General features: G+C 44.0%; 1 protein-coding gene and 2 long non-coding RNA genes across 4 annotated transcripts in view; 2 read left to right on the plus strand and 1 right to left on the minus strand.

The window, feature by feature from the left end:
* LOC137627545 (uncharacterized) overlaps window positions 1–26317 on the plus strand; it is a 43048-nt gene extending 16731 nt beyond the window's left edge. Inside the window, exon 4 of the long non-coding RNA XR_011041182.1 lies at window positions 26171–26317. This is a non-coding gene — a long non-coding RNA (uncharacterized lncRNA). The remainder of the gene's footprint in view (window positions 1–26170) is intronic.
* LOC137627882 (uncharacterized) overlaps window positions 1–27028 on the minus strand; it is a 492086-nt gene that overhangs the window by 434081 nt on the left and 30977 nt on the right. The gene's annotated exons all lie outside the window — the stretch shown is intronic.
* The window catches only part of LOC137627884 (uncharacterized), a 213126-nt gene that overhangs the window by 94836 nt on the left and 91262 nt on the right, over window positions 1–27028 (plus strand). The window lies entirely within an intron of this gene.

Genomic DNA, 27028 nt, shown 5'->3' on the forward strand with positions numbered 1-27028 from the left:
AACTAGATCGTAGGTGTCCTTCTGCACTAAAGACAAGGCAATTTCCTTAACCAAGACTTCAGGAAACAAGCACTTAAACAAGGGCGCAAAGAGTAGCTCAGATCTTTGGCATGGCGTCACTCCAGCTGACAGAAAAGAGCACAGAGACTCTCGTTTCTTAAGGACTCCGGACGTGAATGAAGCGGAAAGCTCGTTGGACCCATCACGGACGGCCTTGTCCATGCAGGACATAATGAGTAAGGAAACATCCCTATCGGCAGAAGAGATTTTCCTACTCAGGGCTCCTAAACACCAGTCCAGGAAGTTAAAGACTTCAAACGCCCTAAATATGCCTTTAAGAAGGTGGTCCAGGTACGAGGGTGACCAACAAATCTTCGAGCGTCTCATGGCAAGGCGGCGGGGAGAGTCTACAAGACTTGAGAAGTCGCCCTGGGCAGAGGCAGGAACTCCCAAGCCGAGAACTTCTCCCGTGGCATACCAGACGCTCGATCTAGACGAGAGTTTAGATGGGGGGAAGGCAAATGCCGTCTTCCCTAAACTCCTCTTGGTCTCTAACCAATCGCCTAACAGCCGTAAAGCTCTCTTGGATGAGCGAGAGAGAACGAGTTTAGTAAAGGCAGGCATGGTAGCAGGAACGCCTAAGACAAACTCTGACGGCGGCGAACGAGGAGCCACAGAAATAAAGTGATCAGGGAACAACTCTTTAAAAACAACCATGACTTTTCTAAAGTCCAAGGAAGGTTGAACTGCTTTAGGCTCATCTAGTTCTGAAGGCTGATCCTCAGGCTGTGGTTCAGCAATGTCCTCCTCTGACAGTTCCTCATCCGATAACTGATGAGAAAACGGCAAAGGTGTAGGCAACGTTTGACTCGCAGAGTCCGGTCGCACTGGTGCATACGTGATGGAGCCGGACGCAGCGTCCTGGAACTGCTGAACAGTCTGGGAACTGTCAACAACAACAGGTGCGCGAGGACGCACAGCGTCCACCCGAGACTGTTTAGACCGTCTGGGTTGTGCAGTCAACACCATACCGGGTTGCGAAGGTTGACGCACCGCGTCAAAACAAGTCAACTCTGATGGTTGATGAACGTCCTGAACGTCACCAATCGCATCAGTGCGTTGCCTAACGTCAACGTGCGGCTGGAAATCCACACTGGGTCGCATCGGTGGGGGTACCACACCAACTGGTTGACGCGAGAAAGCTACATCCACGTCAACAGGACGCACAACAGAACGCTTGGATGGCTGATGGCCAGTAGGTTCAACGGAAACCTTCTCAGCGTTGTAGTCCTCCATCAAGGACGCAAGCTTAGACTGCATGTCTTGCAGTAACACCCATTTAGGGTCTACGGAAGCAGGTGCGGTAACAGACGGGGTTAGCGAATGAGACGGCACAACTTTGCCTCTCTTAGGCGGCGAGCAGTCATCAGATGACGGCAACGGGTCCGAACTGTCCCAGTGGCTACATCCGGGACGTTGGACTTGTCCTGAAGGGACCGACTTACGCTTTAAAGGTCTAGAGACCTTGGTCCAAGGTTTCTTACGTGAAACACCTTCGGACGACGAGGTAAAAATGGGCTCTCTCGTCTTACTTTGGTAGGGGCGATCTTGACGAGATCCGCCTGATACCAAAGAGGGAACGTCTGTTCGCTGATCAAGGCCTCTCGAACCCATAAGTCGTACGACATTGCTTCTCCCCTGGGCTTGGGAGCTTGCAAGAGGTCCCGGACTAGGTGGACGACAGGCACGAACAGACGAACCCTCGGTCGCAACACTGTTCACAACACTTTGCGTAACACTAGGCACTTTGACACTATCCTTCGTGGCACTTTAGCACTTGAGTTCCTTTACGTCCGCCATGAGTTGATTTCGGTCACTTGCTAAAGCCTCAACTCTCTCCCCCAAGGCATGAATAGCACGCATCATGTCTGCCATCGACGGTTCCTGAGTGCTAGGAGGGGGGTTAGGAACAACCACTACAGGGGAAGGAATAGGTTCAGGGGCATGTGGAGAGGAAAAATCTACCGACCTAGAAGAACTTCTCCTTACCCTATCTCTCTCTAGTCTGCGTGTATATTTCTCAAATTCGATAAAATCGAATTCCGAAAGGCCCACGCATTCCTCACACCGATCTTCCAATTGACAGGTTTTACCCCGACAATTGGAACAAACAGTGTGAGGGTCGAGAGAAGCCTTTGGAAGACGCCTATGACAGTCCCTAGCATTACACTTTCGAAACTTGGGAACTTGAGAAGGGTCAGCCATTTTGAATTAATCAAGGGAAAATTCCAAAAAACGATCTAAGTCATCAACAATTAATCCGATTCAAAAAAGAGTTCAAGGATTTATTTGAAGAAAAACACCTGTACTGCGAAAGCTCAAACCAAATTAAAGTACTTCACCAAATATGATGGGAAAAACTCCAGGTTCAACAGCGAGTAAAGTACGTCTTGTCGACACGTCGACAGAGAAGAAATTGAAGGTTTTATTTACATCGAGAGTGGTATCTGGCCGACAGTTGGCGCTGGTGGGCACACCCGCAACCTGTATGTATAGCGATCGCTGGCGAGTTTTTATGTATGTGTCTGTCGAGCAACAGAGTTGCAGCTATTATATATTCACCGGCTAAGTTAAATATTTAAAATGGATGTTTTCATTTACTAGTAGGTTAGCTTTTTGTTTACATTTATTTCAAGTTTGTGTTACTACTTATTTTATGCATGGATTGCAACTTAATAATTTCCTTTTTTATTCCTTTTTGTGTTTTCCAAGTGTTTTAAAATTATTTAATTTCTTGGTTACAATTATTTACATTTCTTTTAACACCATCTATTACATTTGGTATACAGTACAAAGTTATACATCTTTCCCATGGCAACTGTGTGGCTATTTTACCATCTGTACTTCTTGCTTTCATTCCTTTCAGTTACCATAAACTTTCAGTGAGGCAGACTTCAGATCCTCTCCTCTCTGCTGCATTCTTCTACAGTCTCTCTCTCAAATTCTGTTGCTGCTAAGTGGTCACCTGTGGAGCACCTCCCAGGGGTCTCCTTTCATACACTTTTGTATCCTCCCCATTACTGTGATAAACAAGAGAGAACTTGACATATGGTATTGTAATAGCCATCTAATTATTAGTCTCCATACTCTGTCAGATAGATGCCTTCCCAAGAATCTTGAATTTACTTTTCCCGTAGTTGCTTCATTTCCTTCTTACTAAGACTACATCTCGTGTTGACTTTTGTGGCATGAAGACAAACTGATGTGCTGATTTAAATTAAATATCTCAGCCTTTTCTTCAGAACTTTCTCCAATATTTTTATATATGTAAGTAGCCTTCTTCCTCAATGATATCCACATTGGAGTGCCCCATTTTTTCCTATATACAGTATAAAGAATTATTATTGCAAGGCTGTTTTCTCACTCGTCTTATCCTCTCTTCTTTGGCAGTGTTGATTCTGATAACCTTGTGGAAGACTGTCTATTCACAGCTTTTAGCAATCCTTTTTTTATTCTGGATTTTCTTGGTACTACTACTCATTATCCTAAGTACAGGTCTGCTTTTTTATAAACCCTCTGGTATTTTATTAATTGATCTTATCTTGCCTAACCTGCTGCTTCCTCCGGTGCCTTAGATGACCGCGGAAGTAGCAGCAGTAGGGGATTCAGCATTATGAAGCTTCATCTGTGGTGGATAATGTGGGAGGTTGGGCTGTGGCACCCTAGCAGTACCAGCTGAACTCGACTGAGTCCCTGGTTAGGCTGGAGGAACGTAGAGAGTAGAGGTCCCCTTCTTTGTTTTTGTTTGTTTCATTGTTGATGTCGGCTACCCCCCAAAATTGGGGGAAGTGCCTTTGGTATATGGATGGATCTTGCCTAACATCCCCTAGGTCATATTTAGGGTTTTCATTAAGAACATTTAAAAAATACAGTATTACCTCCATCATTCCATTATTACTATCAAACTTATTTTTCCAATATTCATTTCTTATATGCCTTAGCCCTACACATCATTTATATCTTTGTTCAGCCAATTCATAATCCTGCTTATTTTATCTCCTTTGCTGAATTGATGTTTTGATTCTATTCCTCCCAACTCCTCTAGTTTTCCCCTTACTACCATCATTATTGCATTCTTACCACCATCGTTATTGTCGTCCTCTACGTGTCTATATCCATTTCCGTATCTGTTCTCTTTCAGAGCTTGAAAACTTGCTTTATCCACCTCCATGGCTTATATACCTTCCCCAATCTTACACTAAGTAGACCCTCTGCTGGCTTTGTTTTCTTACAGCAGCTACCATTAACTGCATTTTGGTACTGTATTTGCTGACACGGTTAATGTTTTTCCTATACCTGGTGCCTGTCCTGTTTATTCATTAATATACCTTTTTTCTTTACTTTCTGCTTATTGTTGAATCAACTCCTAGAATTGTGTTACATTATGCTTGATATCTTCACTTTCCAGCATAATATCAATCTGAGTTCCAGCTTTTACTCTCATGTATTTCATTAACTTATCTTGTAGCTTGCTAGACATTATTTTCAATAACTGAACCTAAACTTTGACAGAATCTCAGTGCTGTACTGTATATCCCTCTAGATGTTATTTTGTTCCGAGAGAGATTTTCTTTATATGATTCTCAAAACCAAATTGACCCTCTCCTACCATTATATCTTCTGACAGTGGATATATTAGGTAAATATTTTGATTCCTCTGATATATTTCACTGGACTTTGTGTGTGTTTTTTTTTTAATCAATTTAAACCACTAAACTTTGGTAAACCTCAACTTTGTGTATGGAAATTCATGTTACTTTTTAACACCTCATTATCACATATGCTCAGGATATAATAGCTGATGCTATTGCAATTTATGCTATCTCAAGCATTATTCCTTGCATATTAACATAGCCTCTCTTATTATATCTCAAAACTTCAATGGAACTTGGTTGCCCTTCCTTATAAAATACATTCAGATCTTGGCTACATTTGATAAACTTCTCATTCTAAGCCCAATCTCTTTTTAGTGCAAATTACTTGTAAAGGTTTGTTATCTATATATTTATAGCATCTTAATTTGAGCTTACCGTGGAGTCTTACTTCCAAGTAATTACTGTAACTTTTTTCTCTATTCACTGGATTAGCCTCCTTTAACTTTATTCAGTGGCTTTTATTAAACTGTTCGAGTGTCTGACTATAATCAAGCAGTCGATATCTGGATCAAAACTGTGGTTATATGATGCAAGGTAATGTTTTACAGCATACTGTTTCTGTATTGGAGCTGTTTGTAAAATTTATCTTTGCTCTCTGGGAAGAGGAGTTTTCCTTGAGTATTTCAGGTGGCATATATTTTTCTTGGCTGACTGTTTTGCAAGAAAAGTGAATTTATATTTGGTATTATTTAAAATAAAATATATGCATTTTACTAAACATCTGCATTTGGTTCATTCTGAAGATTTTCATCTATGTTAGAGAGGAGTTAAAATAATTGCTTTTTAGATGCATCACTAGATTTTTTTTTCATTCTTAAAATTTTGTGTAAAATTTTAGCAAAATGTTGGTGAAAACATTGTGGCTGTGGCTGCATAGACTTTGTAGATTATTCAAAGTATCACCTCAAAGTTTACATTAAGGCTCACGTTTATCTTTTTGCTGAAATTAAATATTTTATCTTACAAATCCCAGTACCATTTGTGTTCTTGAATGCTTCCTGTTATGAAGACAATTCGGTAGTGACTACTTTTATGCAAGCACATTCTAGTTCTTGGTACTTATTTTTTTTAAGTTTCTCCAAGATAAGATATTGTAATTTGGTAGTAATTTAGTTCATCTTTCAGTATGTTGCTGTATGGATGATTATATGATTTTGGACGTTGGTCAAGATACCAATTTTACGAATTCTAGTATTTCATACTGTGTAAGTCTTGAAATCCATTGAAAGCTTGTTTGCACTGCCTCTAAAACACTTTATATCTTTGCTTCATTGGACAAACTTCTCACTCCACTGGAAATGCCAGCTGAAATTTTCTATTTTATGAATAGAACTTACCTGGCAGTTATATATACATAGCTAATTATCTCTATTTCGGCAGAATTTTTCTAAAACTAGGCAACCGCCTTGTGGTGGTTGGGTGGTAACACCCGTTAAAGGGTGGTAGGAGGAATCATTCCCGTTTTCTGTTCTTCAGTTCATCTCTGCCGGCCGGATCGACAACACGTTGGTCCGTCATTAAGAGTTTTTCTTCGCTTTCCCTGATCGGTGTACCAGTCTGCTTTTTTGGTGAAGTACTCTGATTTGGGGTTTTGGCGATCGTTGTATTTTGTTTTCTCTTAGCTTTTTTGCTGTTTTTCATTATGAGTGAAAAGAGTCATTACCGTATCTGTGCGAATGAGGAATGTAAGGTGAGACTACCGAAAATGGCGGTAGACCCTCACACCGTTTGTTCTAATTGTAGGGGTTTTGTTTGTGCCCTTGATAATAGGTGCGGGGAATGTAAGGTTTTGGATGAGAAAGATTGGTTAATTATGAAGCGCTATGTGCGTAAGCTAGAGCTCGATAGAGTTAGGAGAGCTTCTAGGTCTAAGTCTAAGTCTGTTAGTGGTAAGGAAGACGAACTTAGCGTAGATTTATCTATTGATCCTATTATTGATTCCTCTTTGGAAGTTGATCCTTCCCTTAAGGTAGTAACTCCTGCACCTCCTACAGGTTCCGTATCTACGGATGACCCTCGGTACGCTAGCCTGGCGGCCGAGTTGAAGGCCATTAAAGAACAACTGGAGGCCTTTAAAGGTAAGGAAAGTGAAAGTGCTTGTGTTAGTGCAGTGGAGGTGGCGACTGACCGAATCTGTCATACCCCTAGGCCTAGACCTCTACCAAGCTCCCAGGACCAAGGGAGAAGGTACGTCGATGACCGAAAGGGGGTGAGAGGTACGTACCCTCGGTCAGCCGTCGCCTCGGACAGTCCTGTTGTCGATTCCCAGGCTGCTCTTGACCGTCACGGGAAAGACGTGTCGGATGTGTTGTTTTCTTCTCCGAATTCGTCCAGACGTAAATGGAAGTTTGAAGCTTCAAGACCTACTAAGAGGAGATGGAACCGCGACGAACGGTCTCGTTCTTTCTCTCCCAGTTCTAGCAGTTATGAACCTTGTCCGTCGGAGGATGATTTCGACTCCCTGCCTGTGAAAAGGGCGAAGCCTGCTGCCGAAGATCCTCCCCCTTTTACGAGTGTTATTCGTCAGCCCCCCCCTTCGGGGCCGCAAGACCCAGCTGATGTTGCTAAATCCTTTATGTCTGTCATGCAGGAACAACTTTTGACTTTAGTACAAGCCTTTAGCCGCCCTCACGCCCAGTCTGACAGACGTAAAGACGACTTGTTGCCGATTAGGAAGTCTGCTTCTAAGAGAGAACGGAGTTCTTCTTTAAAGAAAACTTCTCCCTCTCTACGCCAGGATGAGGAATGTGTGCTTTCGCCAGGCGATACTTCTTCGCGATACCAGGGCGATACGTTTTCTCGTTCTCGATACCGGGACGATACCTTATCGAACGATGCTGCTTCTCGTTCTCGATGCCAAGACGATACCGCCTCCCGTTCACGTTACCAGCACGATACCTCCTCTCGTTCGCTTCGCCACGACGATACCTCCTCTCGTTCGCTTCGCCACGACGATACCTCCTCTCGTTCACGATGCCACGACGATACCGACCCTAGTTCTCGACGCCACGACGATACCGCCTCTCGTTCACGACGCCACGACGATACCGCCTCTCATTCTCGCCGCCACGACGATACCGCCTCTCGCTCTCGACGTCAGAACGACTCTGCCTCTCGTTCTCGGTCCCAGGGCGATACCACCCTGCCTCTTCGGGACGATACTGCCTCTCGTCCCAAGGATTCTTCTAGCGCGGGACTCCAGGATGCAACCCGTCTTTTGCAGGATGATGCCTTTGATTTGCCCTTGTCGGGTTCTAAGGATATTGCAGATGTGGATCAGGACCTCGAGGATGTTTCTGATGACGATGATAATCCTGCCGACGCTGTGGGAGATTACAAAGTTCTCTCTCGCTCCCTTCTTGAACTTTTTGGAGAGGAATTCCAACCTGCTGCCCCTCAATCTCCTCAGTCCCAATTTAACAGAAAGAAGGCCAAGAAACAGTCGGCCTTCATCAAGATGAAGCTGTCTATCTCCGCAAAGAAGGCTCTCACGAAGATTGATGACTGGATGGTGGAGCGGAGACAAACAGTTAAGACTTCCTTCTCGTTTCCACCAGCTCGTCTTGCTTCAAGAGCGGGTATGTGGTATGCAACTGGAGAACCTTTGGGTCTGGGAGTGCCTTCCTCCTCCAAGGGTGACTTCTCTGGTTTAGTGGACTCTGCTAGAAGGCATGCTCTCAACTCAGCCAAGGTCATGTGGTCGATGTCGGAGCTGGATCATCTCATCAAAGGTATTTTTAGAGCCTTTGAGGTTTTTAGTTTCCTAGACTGGTCGCTTGGGACTCTCGCAAGGAAAACTGAACAGATGGAAGGATCTAGGGACCTTACCAGTATTATGTCCTGTATGGATAAGGCCCTCAGAGATAGGGCGAATGAGTTGGCTGCTCTGTTCTCAGCTGGGGTCCTAAAGAAGAGAGCTCTGCTTTGCTCTTTTGCTTCTAGGTCTGTTACCAATGCACAAAAGTCTGAGCTTCTTTACGCCCCCCTCTCTCAACATATATTTCCCGAGTCTCTGGTTAATGACATTACGCGTTCTCTGGCCCAAAAAGCCACCCAAGACCTTTTATCTCGTTCTGCTCGTAAGCCCTTGGCAGCCCCTCCTTCTTCTTTGAAACGGGAGGAAAGGAGATTCAAGCAGCCCTTTCGAGGCAGGACTACTTCAAGACCAGATTTTAGAGGGAGAAGGCAAGAATCAGGACCAAGATCTACCAGAGGTTCTTTCAGACCTCGCTCCAGAAAATGAAGTTCGTCTCCTCCAGACAGTAGGCGCAAGACTGTCAGGTTTTTGGCAGTCTTGGAAGAGGAGAGGGGCGGACACCTGGTCCCTCTCAGTCATCAAGGAAGGATACAAGATCCCCTTTCTGAAAAAACCTCCTCTCGCAGATGCTCCGCTGGCCTTAGTAGCCCGGTACTCAGATCCGGGGAAACAGAAGGTCCTAGTAGACCTTGTCAACCAAATGCTAGACAAGGGGGCGATAGAACCGGTTCGGGATCTATCCTCCCCAGGCTTTTACAATCGCCTGTTTCTGGTCCCCAAGAACTCGGGCGGATGGAGACCCGTCCTGGATGTCAGCGCTCTCAACGTATTTGTGGAGAAGACAAAGTTCTCCATGGAGACGACTCAGTCGGTGCTGGCGTCAGTACGTCCAGGGGACTGGATGGTGTCCCTCGACTTGCAGGACGCATATTTCCATGTCCCCATCCATCCGACTTCGAGGAAGTACCTGAGATTTGTAATGCAGGGCAAGTGCTTCCAATTCAGAGCTCTTTGCTTCGGTCTCAGCACGGCTCCTCAAGTCTTCACCAGGGTAATGGCGAATGTGTCAGGTTGGCTGCATCAGGAGGGGATAAGGATATCCTTCTATCTGGACGATTGGCTGATTCGTTCACGATCGAGGGAGAAATGTCTGGAGGATTTACGGAAGACTTTTATGATGGCTCAAGATCTAGGCCTGGTCATCAACAGGGAGAAGTCTCAGATCAGACCGAATCAGACTATTCTCTATTTGGGGATAGTTCTGAATTCAGTTCTTTTTCGGGCTTCTCCCTCTCAGGAAAGACAGACCAAGTGTCTCGTAAAAGTCAGAACTTTCCTGGACAAGAAGAGATGCACAGCGAAGGAGTGGATGAGTTTGCTGGGGACTCTATCCTCCCTTGAACAGTTTGTCTCTCTGGGGAGACTCCACCTAAGGCCTCTTCAGCACTTTCTTTCAAAGACGTGGAACAGAAAGATGCAGGAAGACTCCTTTTCCTTCCCCATTCCAATATAAGTCAAGACTCTTCTGAAGTGGTGGCTGGACCCAACCTTGTTAGGGGAAGGGATCTCCTTACACAAGAAAAACCCAGACCTAGTGTTGTTTTCAGACGCATCAGAGTCAGGCTGGGGGGCAACACTAGGAAGCAAGGTGGTCTCAGGCTATTGGGAAGGAATTCAGCTGGGATGGCACATCAAAAACAAGGAGCTGATGGCCATTTTTCTGGGGCTAAAGGCCTTCAAGGACTTGGTGTCTGGGAAGATTGTGGAGGTCAACTCAGACAACACCACAGCTCTTGCTTACATCAGGAAGCAAGGAGGGACTCACTCTCTGTCTCTGTTCGAGACAGCAAGAGAGCTCCTTCTTTGGGCGAAGGAGAACAGGATAAACCTGCTGACGAGGTTTGTTCAGGGACAGAAGAATGTGAGGGTGGACATGCTCAGCAGGAAAGGGCAGGTCCTTCCCACAGAATGGACCCTCGACCAACAGGTCTGTCAGAGTCTCTGGAGGCTGTGGGGGAGACCCCTCATCGATCTTTTCGCCTCCAACTTATCCAAGAGGATCCCCATCTATTGCTCCCTAGTTCCGGGCAGAGAGGCAATAGCAGTAGACGCCTTTTTGATGGATTGGTCGGGGATGGACACTTATGCTTTTCCCCCGTTCAAGATCATCAATCTGGTAGTCAGGAAATTCGCCCTCCTCGATTTGGGACGGATGATCCTGATAGCTCCGTTCTGGCCGATGAGGGAATGGTTCACGGAGGTGGTGGACTTGTTGATGGACTTTCCAAGAAGCCTCCCTGCAAGTCCAAATCTGCTCAGACAACCCCACTTCGAGGAGATTTGAATGGTAGACACCCTTTGTGGGGTGATGTTTTAGCAAACACGAGGGGAAATATCATAACATCAATTGTGGAAAATGAAGATGTGGGACTCCTTAATACAGGAGAGCCCACACACTTTCATGTCCAGACAGGTACCTTGTCATGTATTGACCTATCAATCGTAAGCTCTAATTGCCTTCTCGACTTTGATTGGAGAACATTAGATGATTGGCATACTAGTGATCACGCACCAATCATTATAAACACCAACAATGGTCCACCTTTACAGGGATCGCCACGATGGAATCTTGACAAGGCGGACTGGGATAAATTTCGTGAACTAAGCGAAATTGAGGGGGATGCAGGACAAGTTGAAAATATCGATGATGCCATAGACTTACTGAATGGAACTCTCCATACAGCTGGAGTCAATTCAATTCCCAAAACAACAGGGTTATTCAAACGACGACCCGTCCCGTGGTGGTCTTCAGAACTAACTGCCCTCCACAGAGCCACAAGAAGATCTCTAACACGATTGCGTAGACGCAGAACTGATGAGAATTTAATTATGTACAAGAAATGTAGAGCACAGTTCCGTCGTGCCATGAAAGAAGCAAGGCGCCAGTCATGGATGTCTTTTGTTTCCTCCATTAACAGTAGGACACCACCATCTGCTGTGTGGAGGAAAGTAAAAAAGATAGCTGGCAAATTCACCCCCAACCCACCACCAGTGTTGAAGGTGAATGGCCAGTATGTAACCGAAGCAAATGATGTTAGCAATGCCCTGGCTAATCATTTTTCAAATGTATCCAGCAAGTGTGAAGGAGCCCCTGGTCACCAGTATAGGAGCACTGAAGAAAAGAAAATTTTAAATTTTGCAACAAGAAGGGAAGAGTCGTATAATTCTCCTTTCACTGAAAGAGAATTTGATTCCGCACTTGCTCATTGCAATGATACAGCCCCTGGACCCGATGGAATTCCATATGCAATGATTAAACATGTACATTTTAATACAAAGCTATTTATTTTAAGTATTATTAATAGAATATGGCATGATCATAGTTACCCAAGTGTTTGGGAACTAGCCATTATTTTAGCCTTTTTAAAACCCGGTAAAGACAAGTTTTTAGCAGCAAACTATCGTCCAATTGCATTGACATCTTGTTTATGTAAAATCATGGAGAAGATGGTCAATGCAAGGCTGGTGTGGTACCTTGAAAAGAAAGGTATTTTATCACCGATTCAATGTGGATTCCGAAAAATGCACTCAACGACTGATGTGTTGATACGACTAGAGTCTTCTATTTGTGAAGCCTTTGCTTCCAAACAGCACCATGTTACAGTATTTTTTGACCTTGAAAAGGCATATGATACCACATGGAGATATGGTATTCTTAAAACCATTCATGAATTGGGATTGAGAGGAGAGCTGCCACTATTTATTCAGGCATTTCTTTCACGTAGAGTTTTTCAAGTGAGAGTGGGGGAAACTCTTATCAGAGAGTAAGTGCCAGGAAGAAGGAGTTCCTCAGGGTAGTGTGCTGAGTGTAACCCTTTTTGCACTAGCAATTAATGGGATATCCTCAGCCATTCCCCAGGATGTTCTCTCAACATTATTTGTGGATGATCTCTCAATATCATTTGCTGGCACTAAAATGGCAATGGTTGAGAGAAAAATCCAACTCTCTATTGATAAAATTATCCAGTGGGCTGACATGAATGGATTTAAGTTCTCGACAAGTAAAACTACCATTGTCCATTTTTGTCGTATCCGTGGAGTACATCCAGACCCGGATATATACATTAAAAGTCAACGGATACCATGTGCAAGAGAAGCTAAATTTTTAGGTTTGATATTTGATTGTAGGCTTACATGGGTTTCTCACTTAAAAGCATTAAAAGCTAAATGTGTTGAAGCTCTGAATATCTTAAAAGTATTATCCCATACATCATGGGGGGCAGACCGCAGTACTATTTTAAAATTATACAAGGCCTTGATTTTTTCCAAAATTAGTTATGGTTGTGAGGTATATTCTTCAGCCACCTCAAGCCGGTTAAAAATATTAGACTCGATACATCATGCAGGTATTAGATTGTCTACTGGAGCTTTTAAAACCTCGCCTATCCCAAGTCTCCTTGTTGATGCTGGAGAGTTACCTCTAGACCTTTACCGAATGTCTTCCATTCTTCGGTATTGGTTTAGATTGCAAAGACTCCCTAACTCTCTAGCCTTTCAGACTGCAAGCCTTGTAAGACACGCATCATACTTTGAGTTGCACCCAAAATCTCCTCAACCCTATGGCTTTCGGGTGAAACGATTATTAAATAGTCTGGATATAATTAGAAATAAGGTACTTCCATTCAAGGTATCATCAACGCCTCCATGGAAGTTACCAGAGATATCTTTTTGTAAATATTTTATTGGAGATAAGAAGAATATGTCAGACCTAGAAGCCAGGTCTCTTTTTAATGAACATGTTAAAGAACATAGAGGATCAACTTTTATCTATACTGATGGCTCCAAATCTGATGCTGGCGTTGGATTTGGAGTACATAGTAATGGTTTTAATTGTAGAGGTGCACTTCCTCTGACCGCTTCCATATTTACTGCCGAACTGTATGGCATATTAACCGCTATTGAGAAAATAGCATTGGAGAAGGAGGGTAATTTTACAATTTTTAGTGATGCAAGGAGTGTCCTTCAAGCTATGGAAGTTTTTAATTCTAATAACCCTCTAGTTTTAAAGATTTTAGAATGGCTTCTCATTATTGGACGGAGAGGTATAACAGTTCAATTTTGTTGGGTTCCAGCACATGTAGGTGTGTCTGGGAATGAGAAGGCAGATTCACTGGCTAAGGAGGCTGCATCCGAGTTGCTGCCAAGAAGGTATCCCATTGCCTGTAATGATTTCTTACCTGTCATCAAGAACTTGGTTTGCAATAAATGGCAACAGCAATGGGATAGTCAAGATGGCAATAAAATGCGAGAGATAACAAATGACATATCTCCTTGGAGGTATAATATGATGCCCCGAAAATGGGAGACGTCTCTTTGTCGTCTCCGTATTGGTCACACTCGGTTGACACACGAGTTTCTGCTGAAGGGCCAACACCAACCGTATTGTGATGACTGCTTAGTACCTCTAACAGTAAGGCATTTGCTGACCGAATGCCCCAATTATAACAACTTGCGGAATAGATATTTGTTTGAGGCTCGAGGTGAGGGTGGCAGGTTCATCCTTGCCAAGATTCTTGGAAATGATGTGTCCTACCATGCAAGTGGCATTTTTAGATTTATTTCAGAAGCAGGTCTTCTGAAAAATATTTAACTTTTATTACATTCAACTTTAATGATTTTAATTGAATACTCTTTTATTTATTTTATTTTATCTTTTATTTTTGTATACATAAATTAAATGTTACCGGCGTCAATGACCTCAGATGTCAGGATGCCTGAAAACTTTAAATCAATCAATCAATCAACCCCACTTCGAGAGATATCATCAAAACCCCCTCGCTCTCAATCTGACTGCCTTCAGACTATCGAGAAGCTCGTCAGATCGAGAGGCTTTTCAGCGCAAGCTGCGAAAGCTATCGCCAGAGCGAGGAGGGTCTCTTCGCAGAGGGTCTACCAGTCCAAGTGGGAGACTTTTAGGGCTTGGTGTAGGAAGCACAAGATTTCCTCATCCACTACCTCTGTGAGCCAGATTGCGGATTTCTTGTTGTACCTCAGACAGGACGCTAAGCTAGCTGTGTCCACTATCAAAGGGTACAAAAGTATGCTCTCTTCCGTCTGTCGGCATAGAGGCTTGGACTTGTCTCGTGATAAGGACTTACATGACCTCTTGAAGTCTTTTGAGATGACCAAGCAGACCCAGTTAAAGCCCCCTTCTTGGAACCTTGATGTGGTTCTTAAATTTCTGTGCACCAAGAGATTTGAGCCCATCTCACAGGCTCCCCTTAGGGAGGTTACCAAGAAGACCCTCTTTCTTTTGGCCTTAGCAACAGCTAAAAGAGTTAGTGAAGTCCATGCAATTGAAAAACAGGTAGGCTTCAATCTGAATGGGGCAGTTTGTGCCTTGAGATTAGACTTTCTCGCTAAGAACGAGAACCCTTCTAAGCCCTGGCCGAGGACCTTTGAGGTTCTTAACTTGACCATCCTAGTGGGTCAAGAGCAAGAGAGGCTGCTCTGTCCAGTATGAGCCCTCAAGACCTACTTGTCTCGCACGAAAAGTGTGAGAGGCTCTTCTAGCTCCCTGTGGTGTTCTGTGAAAGATCCTCAAAAGCCCCTTTCCAAGAACGCTTTGTCCTTTTTCCTGAGGGAAGTGATAAGAGAAGCGCATCTCTTGTGTGAGGAGGAACACTTCGGACGTTTAAAAGTGCAAGCTCACGAAGTGAGGGCCATTGCGACCTCGCTTGCTTACCGCAAGAACATGTCGCTCCGTCAAATTATGGATGCGACATTCTGGAGGAGCAACTCTGTGTTCGCCTCTCATTACCTCAGAGAGGTGAGGGTGGATTATGAGAAATGTTATACCTTGGGACCATACGTAGCTACGGCTTCTGTATTAGGCAAAGGAGTTACTACCTCCCCTCACCCTTAGTTTTGTTTACTTGTGCATAGGTTGGTGTATTTTTTATTGGTTGTCTGAGGACTTCGACTTGTGTACAGTCACCTCAGTCTAGTTAGATAATTTTTATCTACTTTGCAAATGTTAGGTGGTTGGTTTGGTAAAGTTGCGGTTTTTTATTTTGGGCAATAGGTAGTCCTGAAGTCTAGTTAGATTTTTGGTCTCACCCCGTTGACAGACTCGATTGAGTGTTTTCAGCACTGCAGGTCACATCCTGGCTGACACTCCTAAGGGAAAGCGACTCAAGAGGCAGGAACCTTTGAAGTCAGCTACCTTAGCAGGTAAGGAATCAAGGTGTTTATTTATCCTACAGCTTTTTTGGTTGTTTCCCCAACGATGTTACTGTCTATCACCCTCCTCCAAGTGTGTTAATCAGCTATGTATGTATAACTGCCAGGTAAGTTCTATTCATAAAAATGGAGTTTTTATGATAAAACAAAGTTTTATGAATACTTACCTGGCAGTTATATATACATTCGAAGGCCCACCCACCTCCCCTCAGGAGACAGGTCGGGCATAGATGAACTGAAGAACAGAAAACGGGAATGATTCCTCCTACCACCCTTTAACAGGTGTTACCACCCAACCACCACAAGGCGGTTGCCTAGTTTTAGAAAAATTCTGCCGAAATAGAGATAATTAGCTATGTATATATAACTGCCAGGTAAGTATTCATAAAACTTTGTTTTATCATAAAAACTCCATTTTTGTTTGTATTTACATTGTGCTTAGATTTTTATCAGGGAAATTTGATATACTGTACTGTGTCATTTGGTGGTTCTTTATTCTGAGCTCTCTGTGCAGTTTTGTTGTGATCATTTTCTGCAAATCTTTACTTCTTGAACTAGGTTGGCATTCCTTGCATAAATCTATCGATTTTGGTAAACTCTTGAATTTGCATAAATTGCTATTGAGCAATTTTGAATCATGGTAAATGAGCAGTTATTTTTTTTTAAACTGCTTTGGTTAAAGTATTCTTGTACATAGTTTAGCAAATGAATATTGACTTTGGCATACTGTCCAGTGCAAAGGTCCCCTTTTAATCACTTCACAGGTATAGAGAGAGTATCAGGTATGGGGCATTATCATTATTGCTCTTTAGGAAGTGGTGTTTTTATCATTCAATATTTGTTTACTTCAATTTTGTTCCTGACTTTTATGAACAGGTTTTTTTCACTTTCTTGCCTATGACAGAAATATTCTTTATTTGGTCATAATTACTTCTGTACAGTAATGGTTTTTGTGCTTTATTCAGAGAAGTTAAAAGCAATTTATTTTAGTCACACCCAGAATCTCTTTTTTTTTTATGTTTTTGTGGAAAACAGATTACATTTAGACACAAATATTGTGGCAGAATTTACATTATCTTGAGGTTTCCACTGGGTTTCAGCATTTTCTTCTGTCAAGAGGAAATATTTCACGTTGAAAATTCAGGTGCTGGTAGTATCCTTGGATTTATCCTTTAATATAGACTCCAATGCCATAATTATTGATTTATCCAACCATTCCTTTACATGATGCATAATGTTTTTAGAATTGTTCTCAATAGGAGATTATTATATCACATTTACTTTATACTTAATCATCCAATTAAGTATGTTATGTCTTCTTGGATGTTACATAATAATTGTTGGTTTAAATGGTCTTAAATATCAGAATTATATCAGTTGAAGTAGTCTTGAATATTACAATTATGTCAGTTGAAGTCGTCATAATTGGAATATTTAAGATGACTTTAACCGACATATTGTAATAGTTAAGACAACTTAAACCGACATGAATATTATGTAATATCTAAGAAGATTTAACAGACTTAATTGGTTGACTTGAGTGTAAAGTAAATGTGATAATTATTGGCTATTATGAACAATTCTAATTACATTATGCATCATGTAAAAGAGTGCCTGGATATATCTATAATTATTGTATTATGTCGGTGTAAGTTACATATTACAATTATATCTTATCTTAAATATTTTGAATATTTTATGGCATGCTACATTTTTGTGGCTCATATGTAGCATGTTCCTTCAGATTTTTTAAGATGGCCTCATGTTTTATTGCACAACAAATTAACACAAAAGAGTTCATAGCAGCACTAGTGAATTGTATGCTTGTGTTAAAACAGTGTAGTTTAAGATTCCAAAAGTTGTAAGATTATTGATATCATAATAGAGGATAGTATGTTCTCATGTTGCCTGAAAAAATGTGGGGGATTTATATTGCTTGGAACTCTAGTTTGGAATGGGTTTTATTCTTGGTTATGAGGCTGAAAAGGAGAGTCCTGAAATATACCTCTTGGGAGGATGTTAGATAAGTATGAAAAAAAAAAATTTGTAGTTTAGTCGCTCAGTCATCAGTCTGCATTATTTGGTATCAAATCTTATTTTCTGGGTCGAACCTGTGGCGCCCGGTGAAAAGTCCTTCTTGTATATCTTTTCTGATAAAACCTTCCAATTATACCAGAGAAAGATAAAAGCATGGAATGCTGAGGTTACAACCCTCGCGCGAGCACCTTTTGGGTGTCGTGTATAAAGCAAAGGCGCGTGAAATCCACTATTCACAGGTTGTCTTCCATTTAGTTAATTCCTTCGTCAAAGGGATGGGCCGATACAGAGGCCCTAGACACACCCCCATCGCCGCACCACCCACGCCACGACGCGAGCGCCATCTGAACAACATCCTTCTTTTTGGAATACAATGTGTTGAATTGTTTTGTTGTGCTCTCGGTCTTTTTTATCAATCGTGGATTTATTTTGTCATGTCCGAAGCTCCATCTTCACACATTCTAATGTTAAGTACCATAGTTTGTTTTGACAGTATTTTATTGTACCGGGCTTTTGTTTTATATCCAGTATAGTCTGTTTTATTATTCCCGTCTGGCCTTTCATGGCGGCCATTGTTTGTTCACTGTTTGGGAATTCATCTTTGTCTGCCCGTTTAGTACTCTGTCACTTAGGTTCTTGGTTAAGTCCCTGGCCTTATGCCTTTAGAACCGTTATTATTTTTATTTTTATTTTTTTGTGTATTTATACTCATGGTACTTTTTGCTAGTAAGTCCAGCCTACGAACGAGATAGCGATTTAGCTTTGTATTTGTTTAGTACTCGCCCCTCCGAGGCGTTCGTCACTCGACTGTGCTATTTATTTTAAGTTTTAGCAGTTGCTATTCTTCGATCGTAGTGTTTTATGGATGTACAGGTTTATTTTATACGTTTATAATAGTGTTGTGTGTTTTTTAGTCCTGTTTTTGTGTTTAAGAGAGCGAGAGCTTGGGGTCCCCGTTTTCTGTTCGCAGTCACGAGTTACCCCTTTCTCTCGTTTTCTTTCTTAGCTCTGGTGGGGGAGTGGATTTCCCGTTTTCCGTTTTGTGCGTTCAGCGGGTTCTCCCTCCCTCACCTCTCCCCCTCTGGGTGGATGATAACTTACGAGTTATTTATTTTTCGTGACTTTTCAATTGTTAGCGTTATTTTGGTCCGTGTTTCGTCCTCTCCCCGTTATGGCCCGGGAGTAGTTATGAACGTTTTCCACTCCGCCTTGAGTTATACTCCGCCATGAGGGATTCTCAATAACTTTCGTTCTATTGTTGTGTTTATATTGTTTACTACATGGGACGGGCTTCATATTGTTTAGATACGACCCTCCGGTGGCCCTTACTTCGGTCTCAGGCCACGGCCATATCCACAATAGCCTTTGTTATTACAACTGTGTTTTTTATTCACAATAATTATTCAGGACCTTTCTTCTCCCTCCGGCCTCACCGGAGATCGTAAATACGCTTTACTATAATCTAAGCTTTAGTCTTTAGCTGCGGCTTAGCTTTTTATCTTTCACAATTGAATTATTAGCCACAATTGAATTATTCAGGGCATCTCATTATCCTCCGGCGTCACCGGAGGTCGCCCAAACACTTCACACTTATAGTTGCCTTAGCTAATTAGCTAAGGCTCCTTTATTCAGGATATTTCATTACGCTCCGGCCTCACCGGAGGTCGCCCATACACTTCACACTTATATTTGCCTTGCCTTTAGCTAAGGCTGGTGTTTATATTTATTTTAAGGGCATGTCACTGCTTCCCCGACCCTTGGAGGTCGGCGGATTGCTTTAAGCTAATTATCCTTATGTCATTAACAGACATTGGGTGCATTACAAATATACAGACAATTGAATATTAAAGTGCCAACAATGGTATGGGGCGGTATCAACTTAAAGTTAATATTCAGTTGTTTGGTCAATGCAATATGGGTGCTTAGGTAATTCAGTGAGTGCCGAAACTCTAAAATAATAGGTTTTTTATCCCTTATCAGAGTTTCAAGCAACACCAGACTCATGTCTCCTTTCTTTTACAGAAGGCCCGTTGTATTGCTGAAGGATGCTCTGCCTCGTTCAGCGACCCCGTTGGGCATGACCTCTGCCGGTCTCATGCTCACTGCTCCATTCCCTTTATCCAGGAACCGGGACAGGCCCAATACCCAGTGGGGTTCCCGGATTTGTGCTCGTTCTGTTACGAGTTGTCGTCAGTTCTGCTGAATGATGATGTAAGTGGGTTTTCCCTTTGTTCCTTATTTCTCGTTGGCAGACACTAATATAGACATGAATATGATATACACAGTATATTTGGGAGGGCAAACCCCCTCCTCCATCACTAATCACTGCAAATCTTACAGGCCGATGATGTCTCTCTTCGGTCAGCAAGGGCTACTCTTCGTCCGTGGTTGTCGGGCTTTGGCAGGAATGCCCCGTCTGGCGCACCCTATCTCCTCGATGGGGATATGGCCTCCCGTCTCTTCCCAGGCTCGACTACTGCTGCAGTCTCCCCTGACCTTGCTGCCCCTTTAATTGAAGAAGTCAGGGCTACCATTTCCGTGGAGGACGAACCCCTCGTACCGATGGACATGGCGGGTCTGGATATAGACGTAGAACCCAGGGACGAGCAGGTAAGTGGTGCCGAGTTGGTGGAAACCCTTTTCTCTCCTACTCCCTCTCCTACCTCTTCCTTTCTAGGTTTTGATATCTCTAAGGCTTCTCCTCGGGATCCCTCTGCCTCCGTACGACCCAAGGTGAAGCCACTTCGAACTTATAAGACTTCAGCTTTGCCAGTATCAACGTCACCGGTCCCCGGACCCTCGACAGCTCCTGATATTCATATTGCTCCTCGTAAAACCACTACTCCTAAGAAGTCTAAGTCTACCAAATCCAAGAAAAAACCAACGGGTGACTTTCAGGTACCCTGGGCTGATCTCCTCCCCATCCAACTGATCAAAGAATTGGTCAGGGATCAAGTTCAACATCACTCTGGTGCAATAACAGAGATTAAGGATATGATGGCTACTCTGATCCGCGCCGGAACTCAGTTTCCTCCCCCTTCTGCCCCAGACGCATCGAAGCTGCCGCCCTTCGATAAAAACAATCCTTGGCGGTTTGCTTTGCATGCTCCATTCGTAGATGGCTCCCTAACTCTGGAGGGCATGGGCACCCGCCCTCTAGAGGACCTGGAGTTCTATCCCCCGGGCCTAGCATTCCCGTTCAATGGTTTTGTACGGTTAAAGGAACATGCATTGGTCCGTATGGACAAGGTACCGAAGGAAACGGTCATATTTCCAAAAGAGCAGGCCCAGGCTATCTGGGCCAGAACACTATCAGAGTGGGGGTGTATTAACTCCAAGCTCACCCCTCACAAAGGTTCCTACACTATTTTTACGACAGCGGCCTCCATCTCTTTGCCGCTCATAGACAAAGTCACAGAGCTGACTATACAGGCCATCAAAGAAGGCTCTTCCATGCCGGCTCTCAAGGAGACGGACCCCACCTCTTTGCTTATTCCGGGTTCCTCGGCAGCCTGGGATGCTGCGGCCTCTACCTTCACGGTGGGGAAACTAGACCCGGACTGTGCCTCTACTCTTTTCTCTGAGAAGCTTCCCAGATTAATAGAGAGTCTTCTCAAAACTGAGTTCGAGACCCGTACTAGACTTGCTAGGTCCCTCCAATCCATCACCTCCATGGAGTCAATAGCATCTCTTTACCCAGAGGAAACGCTGTTCAGAGTCGCCACAAAGAACCAGCTGCTATCCTACCAAATAGATCTCCATGACTTCTGGTCAGCTCGGGTTAGTTGCAGGAAGTTCGTTCTGTCGGAGGCCACCATCAGGCATGAGCCGAACAGACTGATAGCTTCCTCCTGCTGGGGTAAGACCCTCTTCCCTCAGACCGAGGTGGATAAGGTTCTTCAGGACGCAGCGAGGGCAAACCAGAATTTGCAGGTAAGGTGGGGTCTCTCGGCCAAAAAGAGGTTCGAACCCCAGAGACACACGTTCTTCAAGAAGAAGCAGAGGTTTAGTCCTTACAAGGCGGCCCGGGGTACCTCGTCCCCACAGCCTTCCGCGGCCTCGACTTCTCGACAACAGGCGCCTCCTCAGCAGGTAGTCTACCTCGCTGCTCCCCCTGGTACACAGCCCAACCCCTCTTGGATGCCCTCACCTGCATACAACCCTGCCTACGAATCCTCCGGTTCCTTTCGTGGATACCAAAGAGGGAGTTCCAGAGGTAGAGGACAGTTCCGCCAACGCGGCGGGCCTAGAGCAAGGGGTTCCCGTGGAGGGAGGGGCCCTAAGTTCACTCCCTCCCAATGATGTGATGCCGGTAGGAGGGAGACTTTATCACTTCCGGGATCATTGGACCTTCAGTCCATGGGCTCACAGCATAATATCAAGGGGCTTGGGTTGGAAATGGTCACAGGGATCCCCTCCTCCACCGGTGACCTTCTTCCAGAGACCCACTCCCATCCTGGAAGAGTACACTGCGGAGTTACTCAAGAAGAGAGCAATCAAGCGGGTTCGATCCCTGAAATTCCAAGGCCGCCTGTTTACAGTCCCGAAGAAAGACTCGTCGGCGTTGAGGGTAGTTCTGGACTTGTCGAAGCTCAACTCTTACATCCTTTGCGACAAGTTCCGTATGCTGACTATCTCTCAGGTACGGACCTTACTTCCCCGTGGGGCCGTCACCACCTCTATCGATCTTACCGACGCCTATTATCATGTCTCAGTAGCTCGAAACTTCTCTCCTTACCTAGGCTTCCGTCTCGGCAAGAGAGCCTTCGCATTCAAAGTCATGCCCTTCGGTCTCAGCATTGCCCCCAGGGTATTCACGAAACTGGGGGAGACGGTGCTCGAGCAACTCAGACACCAAGGGATACAAATCGTCGCCTATCTGGACGATTGGCTCATTTGGGCCCAGTCGCACCAGGAATGCAACAGAGCTACGTCGAAGGTACTCCATTTTCTCGCCAAACTGGGCTTCCAAGTCAACCTCCGGAAGTCCCGCCTACAACCATCAAGCCTCTTCGAATGGTTAGGCATCCGTTGGGACCTCTCAAAGCACAAGCTCTCCCTTCCTCCCAGGAAGGTGAGGAAGATAGCTTTCAAGGTCAGGAACTTTCTCACACACAAACAGGTGTCCAGAAGAGCTTTAGAACGAGTCCTCGGCCTAATCCAGTTTGCCTCACTGACCGATCTCCTATTAAAAGCCAAACTCAAAGACATCAATCGAGTTTGGAGAAAGAGGGCGACAATACCTTTTAAGAGACAAGACCTCGAAGATCCCCTCTGTCTTGAAAATGAGACTACAACCATGGTCCGATCGGAGGAACCTCTCCAAGTCGGTTCCTCTACAGTTCCCCTCTCCACAAGTGACAATTCATACCGACGCGCCTCTGAGTGGTTGGGGGGGTTACTCCCAACATCAGATGTTTCAGGGCTCTTGGTCACCCGCCATGAGACAGTTCCATATCAATGTTCTCGAAGCCATGGCGGTGTTCTTGACCCTGAAGAGAATCTCCCCTCCGAGGTCGACCCACATCAGAGTAGTCTCAGACAGCACGGCCGTAGTCCACTGCCTCAACAGGGGGGGTCCAAATCACCCAACCTGAATCAGATCCTGGTCACTATCTTCACCTTGGCAGCCGACAAAGACTGGTTCCTGTCAGCAACTCACCTAGCAGGAGTCCAGAATGTGATAGCAGACGCATTATCCAGGACGAGCCCACTGGAATCGGAGAGGTCCCTGGACATGCACTCCTTCCGGTGGATACTCAGGCTGGTTCCAGGTCTCCAGGTAGATCTATTCGCGACCCGACTCAATCACAAACTCCCATGTTATGTGACACCGAACCTGGACCCTCAGGCTTATGCCATGGACGCATTAACCCTGGATTGGAACCATTGGCAGAAGATCTTCTTATTCCCTCCAGTGAATCTTCTACTGAAAGTCTTGCACAAACTCCGCTCCTTCAACGGGGCAGTAGCTTTAGTGGCACCTCACTGGCCAAAGAGCAGTTGGTTTCCTCTCCTCCTCGAGTTGAAACTCCGTCCCTTCCGGATCCCATTCCCCAAACTGACCCAGGTGGTCCAAACTCGGACTGTGTCAGATTCCTCAAGGATAGCCAAAACCCTAACTTTGTGGATTTCATGAAGTTTGCGGCACGTAGGGACGCAAACATCGACCCAGATAATGTCCTCTTTATAGAATCGGACAAAAGGGACTCAACGATTCGCCAATATGATTCGGCGGTTAAGAAACTAGCGGATTTCTTAAGGACTTCAGACCATTCGGTTATGACTCCTAATTTAGCCATCTCCTTCTTTAGGTCCATTTTTGACAAAGGCCTAGCAGCTAGCACTATAACCACCATTAAGTCAGCTCTGAGGAAAGTCTTCCTGGTTGGGTTTAACATTAACCTGGCGGAGTCTTATTTCTCATCTATTCCAAAAGCATGTGCTAGGCTTCGACCTTCGGTTCGTCCTCAAAAGGTCTCTTGGTCTCTAAATGATGTCCTCAAACTGGCCTCCGACACGGACAACGAATCCTGCTCTTATATCACTCTTCTTAGGAAGACTTTATTTCTAACAGCTTTGGCCTCGGGTTCCAGAATCTCAGAACTAGCAGCTTTCTCACGAAACTCAGAGAACATGGATTTCCTCCCTTCAGGTGAGGTACTTCTTTCACCAGACAGGGCGTTCCTAGCTAAGAACGAGGACCCCCAAAATAGGTGGTCCCCTTGGAAGATTATTCCTCTTCTCCAAGATACTTCTCTATGTCCGGTCACCACTCTCAGGGCCTTTTTAGCCAGGACTGCTACCCGATCGTCTGGCCCCTTGTTTATCAGAGAACAAGGAGGTACCATTTCCATACGTGGCATTAGGCAACAGATCCTATACTTCATTAAACAAGCCAATCCGGGATCATTTCCCCATGCTCATGATATCCGATCGATAGCTACCTCCATCAACTATTTCCAGAATATGGACTTTGATAACCTTAAGAAATACACGGGTTGGAAATCTCCTATGGTCTTCAAACGCCACTATCTAAAGAACTTACAGGCTCTTAAATACCCAACGGTTGCAGCTGGGAGCCTTATCTCTCCCCATTGATCTTTTGTTCTTCCTTTCATCCATCTCTTCTCTTCTCCCTCCTACCCGCCACTCGCACCACGACGCCGCTTCCTTGGTGGTTCGTTAGCCCTAAGTGTATTACATATTAGGTTAATATGATTGTAACTATTATTGTTTTCCGTTGTTATAAGGTTGGGATATTCTTAGCCATGTCAGTTTTGTTGCATGTTTTCCTCTGATACTCAGAGGTTTCCTTGTTATCATGTTTGTTTATCCTTACTCTCACTATGCCCTGTGGCTAGTTTATATTTTATGCCTACTTACCTTAATAATATATGATTTTCTTTACATGGTGTTGTTTCTCTCCCCTTATTAAATTAGTAGTTATCGTTGGGCTTGGAAGGCATTCTCTGGTACATTTTCACCGGGCGCCACAGGTTCGACCCAGAAAAGGGATTTTGACGAAAGAAAAATCTATTTCTGGGGAGAGACCTGTGGCGCCCGGTGAAACCCTTCCCCTTATTTTACACGATCCCACCCTTTCCTTTCCAAGCCATCATGACCAATACAGAAGGATGTTGTTCAGATGGCGCTCGCGTCGTGGCGTGGGTGGTGCGGCGATGGGGGTGTGTCCAGGGCCTCTGTATCGGCCCATCCCTTTGACGAAGGAATTAACTAAATGGAAGACAACCTGTGAATAGTGGATTTCACGCGCCTTAGCTTTATACACGACACCCAAAAGGTGCTCGCGCGAGGGTTGTAACCTCATCATTCCATGCTTTTATCTTTCTCTGGTATAATTGGAAGGTTTTATCAGAAAAGATATACAAGAAGGACTTTTCACCGGGCGCCACAGGTCTCTCCCCAGAAATAGATTTTTCCTTCGTCAAAATCCCTTTTCTAAACACAGTACTTGAGAATTTTATTCAAACTGTTACTAAAACGTACAATTTAGAATGAGTAGAAGTAATGTGTAAAACAATGTAAATAACTGTACTGCTATTTTTAGACCTGTATAAAGATTTATATAATACTGCTCTTTTTAGACCTGTATAAAGATTTATATAATACATAATTTGTTTATTGTACAGGAAATTAACTTAGTTTCTGTTACTTGTAGAGTGCATAAGAGCAATTATATAACTTAAAATTCTACTTTACATTTCAATGATGAAAGTAATTGTAGTTTAAATTTGAATTTCAGTGAACATTTTTTGTTGTAAACACTAGGATGTTGAACTACTGTATTGCTAATTTATTGAAATACCGTTCAATTTCATAATTAGATATGTTGATAATGGCTGACTGAAAACTTAAACGCGAGTAAATCAGTGACTGATGTCTATCTTTGTTTCAGCCTGAATTTGAATATATTTAATAAGAAAACAATCAAAACGGAGATGTTCCACCCGAAGAAATCAACCAAATGCATGATCATCAGCATTGAATTTAATTAAAGCCAAGATGTTCCACATGAAGCAATCGACCAAAACCCAAGATGACCCGCATGAAGGAATCGACCAAAACCCCGAGATGATCCGCATGAAGGAATAGACCAAAACCCCGAGATGATCCGCATGAAGCAATCGACCAAAACCCGTGAGATGATCTGCATGAAGGAATAGACCAAAACCCGTGAGATGATCTGCATGAAGGAATAGACCAAAACCCGTGAGATGATCTGCATGAAGGAATAGACCAAAACTCCCCGAGATGATCCGCATGAAGGAATTGACCAAAACCTCCGACCCCCGAGATGATATGCATGAAGGAAATGATCAAAACCCCTGAGATGATCCGCATGAAGGAGTCGACCAAAACCCCGAGATGATCCACATGAAGCAATTGACCAAAACCCGTGAGATGATCCGCATGAAGGAATTGATCAAACCCCCGAGATGATCCGCATGAAGGAAAAGACCAAAACCCCTGAGATGGTCCGCATGAAGTTATCAACCAAAGCTCAGATGATCTGCATCAAGGAATTGACCAAAAGCAGACATGATCTGGATGAAGGAATTGATCATAAAGTAGAGATGATCTGCATTAAGGAATCTACCAAAACCTGTGAAGATCCGTATTAAGGAACTGACCAAAACTGAGATGCTCCAATGAAGAAATTAACCAAATGAAATGTCTGCTCTATCAATTGTCCACCCCTCATGTTTTCAGTCTCTTTGCTCTTACAATTCGAGACCATGTGGCTGTTCTGAAA

This window comes from Palaemon carinicauda, chromosome 35 (assembly GCF_036898095.1).
Source record: "Palaemon carinicauda isolate YSFRI2023 chromosome 35, ASM3689809v2, whole genome shotgun sequence".
Classification (NCBI taxonomy): Eukaryota; Metazoa; Arthropoda; class Malacostraca; order Decapoda; family Palaemonidae; genus Palaemon; species Palaemon carinicauda.